The 10,771-nt window shown below is 32.0% G+C and overlaps 1 long non-coding RNA gene and 1 other non-coding gene across 2 annotated transcripts; one reads left to right on the forward strand and one right to left on the reverse strand.

The window, feature by feature from the left end:
- The first annotated feature begins 481 nt into the window (after nucleotides 1-481).
- LOC148212051 (uncharacterized) lies at nucleotides 482-4,831 on the forward strand. Its single transcript, XR_015790535.1, has 2 exons — nucleotides 482-3,040; nucleotides 4,524-4,831. It is a non-coding gene; the product is annotated as an uncharacterized LOC148212051 (long non-coding RNA).
- A 5,184-nt stretch (nucleotides 4,832-10,015) lies between these two features.
- TRNAF-GAA (transfer RNA phenylalanine (anticodon GAA)) lies at nucleotides 10,016-10,088 on the reverse strand. The gene has a single exon. It is a non-coding gene; the product is annotated as a tRNA-Phe (tRNA).
- Between the last annotated feature and the right edge of the window lie 683 nt (nucleotides 10,089-10,771).

Genomic DNA, 10,771 nt, shown 5'->3' on the forward strand with positions numbered 1-10,771 from the left:
TGTGCTATAGATGGAGACAAGAATTTAGTGCTCTTCTTGTCCGTCTCAAAAAGAAAGAAGAAACAAAAAAAAAGAGAGAATTTTCAAACTAGTTGTGTATGGGTAAATATACAAGTTGTTTTTTTCTTCCTTATTTAAAAGCTTTTGTTTTTATTTTCTTTTAAGTTAAATTATAAATTTAGTAATTCAACTTTTTAATTCGTAAGCAATGAGTTCCTAAATTATAAAAGGTGTATAATAAGCTTCTAAAATTTTAGTTTTTAACTTTAAGAGCGGAACATATTTTAAAAATTTCAATTAATTGGAGTGCTTTCATAGCCTCCTCTTTGATGTATGTTTCTCACATACTTCTAATAAAATGGTTTTGGTATCTTTTAAAAAAAATCAATTTGTCCAATATATCATCACTAATAATATAGTTGATATTTTTAAATTTAAGCAATTTATTCTACATAAAATTAAAATTTGTGTCTAATATAATTCTCTAAACTTTTAATATTTGTGTATAATAAATTCGTAAATTTTAAAAAAATGTTAGTCAAAGATCTTGTAGATATAAAATCGAAAATAACGAGATATAAAATTAAAAACTATTTAAAACATAGAAATTTATTAGATTCAAAATTGAAAGTTACCTTTTTTTTTTTCCTTTTAATGTATTTATTTTTCATATATAATGTGGGCGTGGGAGGCCAAGATTTGAAGCAGATCTAAAATCAATCTTGTGAATTGGAGAGAGAATAATGGTGTCTGCAATTGCAATGCCCCCTTTTGTTCTGTTCTTCCTCATGGCATTGGTTTCTCCAGTTCTGCCATCAAAGTTTGCTGCACTACAATACATCCACCCCTCTCCTCCGTCGCTGTCGCCGTCGCCACTTTCCACCGGCAGACCCATAGTCCCTTATTACCCTTTTATATTCCCACCACCACCACCCAAGAAGCCTTACCAACAAACATCACCGCCGCTACCGCCACCGTCGCTGCAGGGAAGGCCAATAGTACCTTATTATCCCTTTAGATTTCCGCCACCTCCGATCTACCACGCCTTTCCCCACGACTCAACACCGTCGCAAAAGACATATTACAGATTCAAGTCATCACCTCCACCACCTCCAAAGAGGCCGTATCAGTGGCCATAGAAGATTCATAAATCTCCCCCACCTCCTTTCTAACACTAGTAGTATATATTTGTATCATTAAAGTCCGTTGATAGCCGTTTTATGTATCTCGTTTTCTATTTTTTGTTTTCGTTTATTATTTCTCATTTTTCAGAATAAATTTTATAGTCGTTTCTTTTTTGTTTATTAAAAAAATAAAGATAAATATATGTTTAATAACTAATAAAATTAAAATTAAAGTTCTGCTTTCAATTAGAAGCCCCAAACCTAGAGATAATGATCAACTTCAAAATTGAATAATAGACCAACAGAGCACATGAATTATTCTACTTTTATTAATGCAACATTTAGTATTTATCAGGTAGAAACTTTTTTTTTTTTTTTTTCACGTAAAACTCCTTTTATAATTTGTCAAATTGTGTCGGTCGGAGCAATTAAACAAGATTCAAATTTTGACCAACCATCACATCATCTACCATTAATGATTGGTCCATGAACTTTACAATTATTAAAAAATTACAAGTATGTACGTGACAAAATAATTAAAGGAAAAAACTTCTCACGGAGATTTAGAAAAAGTTCAATCCTGCATGATCAAGTAATATATAGATAAATATATATTTTTTTCAATTTTGTATAATTCCTGTAGGGTCATATGCTATTAGACTATACAAAATTTTAGGATGAGTTTGAATCTTCCGAAGTTTTTTCCATAATTAAATATATTCCTAAAAATTTAGAGGTGTATTAGATTGTAATTTAAGTACAATATCTTTTTAAAAAATAGACACAATAAATTGAAGGATTTGATTATAATTGAGTCAACAAAAGAAGAACTATTATCAACTTGTCTGATTAATTGTGAATTTTCATGGGAAAGATTCTCCCAAATGGACTCTTTTCATTGATGGTCTTTTTTCAGTGAAGTCAATTAAAGGCTGCCTTCAACCCAAGATTATCTCTCATCCCCACCACCAGAACTTCTTCTCCACCTTATGGAATTTACTCATCCCGAAGAAGTGTAAATTTTTTCTTTGGTGTATTCTTCATCGAGCTCTAAACACACAGGACAAGCTTCAAAATCGCCTTCCACATATATACATCAGTCCCAGTTGGTGTCCACTATGCAAATCGGCATCTGAAACTTTGGACCATATTTTCCTTCATTGCCCTTTTACTGCAAGTTTATGGCATCGTCTCTTCTACATTTTTCAGGTCCAAAGTGCGATTCCTTGCCAAGTCGATTTATTCATCACAGAAAACCTTAGCATTCCTCTCTCTAACCAGAAGTCTGTATTATGGAGCAATGCTATAAGTGCTATTCTTTGGCATACTTGGTTAGAAAGAAATCACCGAACATTTACAGGTTTTTCGAAGACTACAACCAACATTTGGGAGGACATCAAGTCACTGCTTCTCTTTAGTCTACAAAATCCAATCCTTTTTGTACTTACGATACATCTACTATATCTCTTAATTGGAGTGCTTTTATATAAGCCTCCTTTTTTTTATGTATGTTTCTCACCACATCAATGAAGTCACTTTTTCCGATGGATATTTACGCATTATTTTCTCTCTAACATTAAAATTTTTTTTAATAACAATCAATTAAATGAATGCTAACCAGCACCTCGCTAATTTTTTTTTTTTTTGGGTAATATAGTCCTTGAAAGCCAGATCCAAAAGTCTATCCTGGAATTGGAGAGAATGAGACGTGCAATATTGACCTCTCACCTATTTTTCTTCCTTATCATTGCAACATTCGTCTCTTCAGATCTGGCATCAAAATTAACTACACACTACGTGAATATTCAACCATCTCCACCGCCGATACTTCCTTATCATCCCTATCCTCCTCCGGCCAACTGCAGGCAGGGTTCACCGCCGCCGCCTCCGCCGCCTAAGAAGCCATGGCCACCAAGGTACACCCGTAAAGCACCTCCACCTCCTTTCTAATACTACTACTCTTACTCTCTTTAATTTGCATCATGTAATTAGCTAAATTAATTAGCTTTGTTTCATCTTTGTGGAACATGTTATCGATTTTCTTTCTTTTTCTTTCTTTGGGTTGTTGAAGATATTTCGGATGGTAAGAGATATTTTATCTACTAGACGGTTGATTTTTTTTATTTTCTTAGTTGGAATAATTATATGCTCTAATCAGTCGAAGAATATATATTCAAGTTGAATTAGAAAGTGATAATTTCTTTTCTTTTCTTTTTTTATTTTTATTATCAATTTAGCAAATGTAAAATGGAGATTCTTCCCCATCAAAATGCATCCTTCGAAACGAGAACTATCTTCCATCTGGGCTTGTTCTTAAGATTTATTATTATTATTGTTATTATTATTATTATTTTGAAAGAGTAAAAGGCGAAGGGAGAGAGAAGGGTGAGATGCAAACAAAACAGGGAATTATGGAGGTTCAATTATTCAGCTCACGAAGTCAATATCGGTGGTTGCAAATAAAATAAGACCATCTTTATCCCATCAATTTTTTAACTTTACAAAATGATTTTTTTATTTAAAATTTAAAATTTTAAAGATCTCCGTTTGATCAATTTTTCATATATATATATATTTTTTATAGAGAAAAAAAAGAGGGCCTGATATAAAAGTGAGTTACATCATAATTACAGAAAGGGTTTTTCATGACCAAGAGTAGAAATCCTGATAGCCTCCCAAATGTCTGAAAAAGATTTTGTGGAATCGGTGAAGGTTTGTTGTTTCTCACTAGTCAAGTGTGATACAGAGGAGAACCAAAAGTATTGCACCACAATATATATTACGCTAGTTTTGTAAGCAGGAAGGACATATTTTCTCTGATGAAAAGTTCTATTTATGCAGGGAACATGAGAACTTTTTGAAAAATCCCAAAAAAAAAAAAGATGATACCCTAGAGCTGTTGTGAAAGGGCAGCGGATAAATCAACTAGTATTTTTAGAAAAATTATAAAAATAAAAAGAAATTATAAAAATTATTTAAATTAACAAATAAATATTACTCGTTTAAATAAAGTTAAATCTTATATTGTTATTATTTTTTTAACAATTTTTATCGATAAAAATATCGATTCACTCTCTCTATATATCGTGCCTATAGAGATTGATGTGGACAAAATTTAATGGCTTGGGATAAGACTTTGAATAAGAGTGGTAGCGGTCGGGGCCAATGCAGCGTTGGACCAAAAAGGAAGTTTGAATTATTATACGCGGAATAAGCCTATAAATGAATGAAGCTCTTCTCTTCATTCTTCAACACCAAAATGAAAACTAAAATTAAAATGGAGTCTTCAATTTCCACTCTTCTCTTTGTTTCTTTATTACTATTCTTTTCTTCTCTAACTTTTCCGTCGTCCGCCGCCGCCGCAATCTCCCTTCACTCTCCTCCTCCGCCGCCTCTCAGAATGCCACGCCCGGTTTACAAGTCACCACCTCCGCCTCCCATGGCGTCACCGCCGCCGCCGAAGTTTCAGTGGCCGCGCAATTTCATGTCTAAACGAACACCACCTCCTGCCTTCTGAATTAATTAATTAGCTTCATCGCAATAAATAATTTCCACTTGTTATAATGATAAATTTGTTTTTTTTTTCCACCCTTCATTTTCTGCTTAATTGATGTAGCTTCAAATTTTCGTTGAGATTCAACAGATTCCGGTGTCGGATAGATGTAATTTATTTGGGTCTAATTCAATTCGCTGAATTTTTCTTTTAAGATTTTTTAGTTCGGACCAATTTGGTGGCGTCAGCGGCTCGGCTTTAAACTACATACCGGTTCGGTTTGATTTTTCAATAATAAGATATTTATCATCAATTCGATTTTGGTTTGACTATAAAATCGAGGTGGACTGAACTGCTTACGCCTGTAATTAATATTAGCTTACAAAATATTGATATGACTTACTTTGAGTCTACATATAATTCCAATATACAAATTCAAACGGTAGTTGTAATGAAAGAAACTATGTTATTCCATGTGTGTGTATGTATATATATATATTTTTTTAATTTTAAATACAACCAACGCAGAGATGGAGGATTGAATTTTTCCAACTGTGCTAGAAAAGCAATATAAAAACTTAATTATTTTCCACCTTGTTAGTGTGTGACCGAGTTCTTTCTATTTTAATTAATTAAATTGCATGAAGGTGATTTCTTAATTAACAAAACTAATTATGTTGACAAATTAAACAAAGTGGTTTGACAAAGTTTAAGTTCGGTGAGCCTTTTGTTTGAGAATGTGACGTTTTGATAATTTAATATAAAGTAAATTTCAACTGAAATTTTGAGTTTATGTGTATAACATTTAGATTTTCAGAAATATAATGAAGAAATATAAATGTAAGGCCATACAAGGCAAGGTGTTGTTGTGTAAAAGCTCAAGGACAACTCAATTGATAAGATTTGGAGTCTCTGTTTAATCCTTTGGTAAGCTTAATATAAAAACTTTTAATGTCTCTCGAATCCGAACTTTAGGACGGACGCATATACCTCTAGGTACAAGGGAGCAAAACTTTGACTCCCCATTTATACATATATAGCTTTCGAAAATATTTCGAAGTAATAATGATCTATTTAGTATATTATTTATAAAAAATTTCAAAATGATTTTCTCACTGAAAGGAAAATTTCAGAATTTCTTTCTTCCTTTTCTATTGTGGGGTCTTAACAACAGAAAAAAAAACATAGAAAAATGATTGAATAAGGTTGCTGTCGGGTAATAGTTGGATACTGATTAAAAAATTTTCATGCCCCATATTAATCATTGGTTATAAATTCAAGATAGTTTTGTTAACCATTGAATGTTAATTAACATATAAATTCAAAATACTTCTGTAGATTCTTTTTTAAATCTAGCAGCCTAAAATTGACAACCACATTATATACTTGATAGTCTCCTCCAATACATGATGGTTCTTAAAACCACAAAATCACAATTACTAAATTTAGAATGTAGCTCATCAGTTTGGATTTACTTAAAAGGACTTGGATATAAACTGCTGAAAGACTTCAAATATGAGCCATAACTTTCAACTTCAAATTGGTAACATACTTGTTGATGCCGTGGTCACTAATGAATTCTAACAAGATGAAACACTTTCAGATCAAAATATTTCCAAGACTGTCTTATTTTAAGAATACTACAGAAAAAATTATTTGAAATTTGATTTTCAATTTTTTTAGTTATTCCAGATTTAAGATATATTAATAATATATCAATCAACCTATAAATACTATTTCAAATCAACTATATCAATACGGTATATTAAATAGGTACATATTAGATATATCAATATTTATATAGAGTAGCTATAACATTAGTATATCAATACTCATAATTAAGGTATAGTTAGTTTAGCACTATGTTGGTCGGTCTACAAATTCCAAACTAAGCCCACGTTAAGAAGCGTGTGCAATATTGATTTTTACCCACATTTTTCAAAATTCATGTTTTCTGATGTTTTGTCGACTAGATACCAAATGGTCCTCGTTTTCGATACCTCAGGGTACATATTATTATTTTCGATATCTTACTTTATATTACAAAATTATGTTAAAATAGCATCTGGTTTCTGAACGAAAGATAGCAACATTATAATTTAGAACTAAGACAAGCTTCTTTTTGCGGTGATATTACTTGAAAGGCGTGAAAGCACTTATTTTTTGGCACTAAAATGGAGGTGGTGGGGATTTGTCGACGAATTTCTTTGGCCAAGGTTTCCTTCCCACGGGATCCTTCGATGATATTGGTGTTTCAGATACATCGTCTCCATTTTCACGAGCTGAGGCCGGCTTGCGTTTATGGCTTACTCTCACAGGGCGGAGTAATGGTTTTTGGTGTACTGGCGGCGGCGGCAGGAAAAGGGACCTTTTAGAAGGGTCCACGGCGGCGCTTGCGGTGGTTGTAGACGGCAGGCTTAGAGCCACGGATGCTACCAAAATAACAAAAACTAGATTGGCCATTGAACACCCCATTTCTAATTTGCAATCTAATTTTTACTCTCACAAACTATAACTCTCCACCTCTTTATATAGGGATTAGATTTTTAATATTATATGTTTTAATTTTAATAATAGTTTTTAAATATAAGGTAGAAATTTTTTTAGAGAAGGTTGTTTTTTGACGAGGTAAGAAGCTTAACCAAAAGTTTGATTGAATATATGTGTAGAGATAATGCAAGGCAGTGAAAATCGTTTGTTGAAGATATGTCTCTTTTCCTCGAGGAAAGAAAATTACATGTGGATATATCTTTTTTATTTTATTTCGTTGAATAATTTTTTTTTCTTTCTTTTTTTAGTTGTTTGAACTCTTCATTTATAGTAAAATAAATGTCAAGTGTATAATTTTTTTATGTGCTAAAAGGTTACATTATTGTCAGTGTAGTAGATATGTTTGTAGATGCGGTCTAGTGTAATGGTTTGATTCATTCAATCATTTGGTTCTTATGGTTGAGGAAATTCACTAAAGTTTCTTGATTAGTGTCTCGTTTATACACTAAAATATCAGCTCTTCTTCTTGCTCGTTTAAATCGACATTTTTTTCGACATTTTTATTATCTCTCTTTGAAACTTTTTTGAAACAAAGAAACACTACTTAAATAGAAATAATACCACTAAGGGTTACATCTGAAGAATTGTGACGAGTACACATCACCATCACAATCCATGAAGAAAAACAATTGTCACATAGAAATGATAAAAAAATGACACATTTGGCCAATAAAACGGCTTGTCTATTCAAAAAACTAGGAATATGAACAAATTTTAGCCCACTGAAGATCTTCTAAAAAGTCGTCGGGGGAGAATTCTTAATTAATTGAGGTATCTTGTCAATTAAGACATCCCTATTCACAATTGGAAGAGAAATAATTGTCTTCAAAGTTGTCTTATTCTCCATCAGGCTGGTCTGAAATCTTAATACAATTAAGACTGATAGACTCTCCAAATTCCAAAACGGTATTTTGAACCGATTGTCGCTGCACCTCTGTCATTGCCCACCTTCTGCTCCATCTTCCTTGCCCTCGGACCATGGATGTTCTCTGTACCAAGATGAAACGGAGATGAAGAGTCATCCGGCCAAGAGATCAGAGGCAAGTGCCCTCTCAAATTCTGTGCTTGATAACTCTTCAAAATGCCCAAATGACTAAGCCACGGACCATATATAACAATGTTGGTTTTGATTTTGTCAGCCACACCAACATGGTCAACATCCAACGAGGAGATCCCTAACACCCGACCATCGTCTACCATCACAGAAACCAAAAGGGAAGAAAGATCATCCCTGAAAATCGCCACCACAACAACAAAAGAGATCTCTATTATATTTAGATCTATACTACTTCTAAAAAGACCACGGTAGAACCAGAACAAAGTAGAGAGAAAATACCCTCTGAAAAAACTCAGGCAGAGAATTGAGAGAAAATGCACCCCTTCCACGAAGAGGAGAAGAGAGGAGGGGAGTAGGCTGCTAGCCACCCCTCCCCACTTTTTTTTTTAGAGAGGATTGAGCAGGTTCTCTCTTTGGAACTTGATAGTGGTTGCTTTTCGCTTAATTTCTTTATTCGATAGGTTTTTCACATACTTTTTGAATAACTGTGTGATTTTTTTTTTAAGATGAAAAAAAATATATGTTCGTAAATACGTAAATAAGGGTTTCAAATTTTAACATCTAGCCTAATCTTTTTTAAATAAAAATTTGAGTAAATGACTTGAATAACGACTTAAATATTTTAAGTGGTTGAATTGTGTTAGATCCCGTATCTAATTATGGTCATTTGAGCTACCAACAATTAGTTTATAACTACGCATCATTAAAATGTCATTCAATGTAAACTCAAAGATTTCACATAAAATTACTTTTATATTATATTATTAGGACATGAAAATTACTTTATGTTATATTATCAGGATGAAAATTACTTTATATTGTATTATCAAGATGAAATTCACAAACAGGAAGACGACCAACTCAACTTAGCTTAAACTTGGTCAAAATATCAATTGGTTTAATTTGTCAACATAATTTAAGTTTTGTCAATTGAGAAGCCAAGTCCATAAAAGTTTATTTAATTCAAATAAACAGAACCTAAGTCACACACTAATATTGATCAAAAAGTTAAAAAAAAAAAAAAAAAAAGGTCACACACTAATCAATAATTAAATGTTTCTCGCATGACATGCCGATCTTTATCATATCTTAAATATAATATTTAGACTGTCTTTAGATTAAATTCCAAAATAATTTTGGAGGACCAATTTTTTTTTCCTAAACATTAAATGTTTGATAACAATTAAAAATTACTTTTCAACGATCAAATTAGTTTATAATTTAGTAGGTGAGAAACATACCTACAAAAGAGAGCTAAAAAACTATACAGAAAGTTTTCAAAAGTTTAGAAAGGATATGGGAAAATTTAGTTTTCTTTTTTTTTTTTTGGTACAAAAAGGGAGATTTAGTTGAAAAAAAATATTAAGAATAGTCAAATTTCTACTCTAATTTAATAAAATAAAAAAGTTGCGACATTTTTAAATTGTACATTAAATTTATCCTATGGAGCTAAATTTCTCTCGATTTTTATGTCATTTTTCTTTTTTGCTGTGTTCATGCCCTTTTTTGTCCCCTTTAGATTATCTTTGTTTAATACTTAAAAAAAGAAAGGTTGACTTTATTTAACAATGAGTTCTCATTTTCATTCCTTTTTTAGATACAAAATTAATGTAAATTTTCATTCAATTCAAAGCACGACTTTGTATTATGGAAATTAATTAACCCTTCCTGCTATATGATGATTCAGTGACAAGGTCCCCAAATGACAAATATAAAAATTAAGACAGCTTCGACTTCACAGTCTTGAGATTACTATAATGTTGCACATGAATTACAAGGGTTTTTAAAAAATGCGGTGAACGTGGATCGAACACGTGACCTTCAAATCTTCAGTCTGACGCTCTTCCAACTGAGCTATCCCCACTGTTATAAAGTTCATTTTTGCATTTTGTGTTTCTAATTAGTTTTGGCGGTTGGTTGTTTTTTGTTCATTTTTTTTAATTTGTAAATAATTTAACCTTAGGCTTCCGATAATTTTTGTACATTTTAATTAATTGGTAGTTCAACTTACATAAAAAGCAAACCCATAAAAGATACCGAACCAACCAACTAGAGTTTCAACCATATAAATTTAATCCGTTAGAGTTTCAACGATAAATTTAATAAATAAATAAGTAAGAGAGAAGAAATGACACACAACACCATCTATCTCTAGTTTGAAGATCTATCTATTTTATTCCTGTGATCAATAGCAACACCAAAATACATGAAATCTTTTAAAAAAGAAAAGAACTAGAAAAAATAGTACAGCAAATTCCAAATACAGAAAATTTGGGTCAAGCTGAACAACCACGGCCCAACAATATAACTAAATAATAGATATTAATTAAAAAACAAAAAATATCAACCCTCCAAGAACATATAGAAGCCTTCATTCCATCCTTGTAGCGGTAAAGAAATACTCTTTGGCGCAATGTGGTGGGCTCGATACTTCGGCTCGTTTGGTTGGAGCGCAACAGCAGGTGCTTCACGGATTCGTCAAAGTCGACCTCTGTGGGATGATATTAGAGATAATATTTACATGAGGCTGTTTTAAAAATTTATTTA

The sequence above is a fragment of the Momordica charantia genome (genome assembly GCF_013281855.1).
Source record: "Momordica charantia cultivar OHB3-1 chromosome 4 unlocalized genomic scaffold, Mcharantia_2.0 BLBB01000004.1, whole genome shotgun sequence".
In the NCBI taxonomy this organism is placed as follows: Eukaryota; Viridiplantae; Streptophyta; class Magnoliopsida; order Cucurbitales; family Cucurbitaceae; genus Momordica; species Momordica charantia.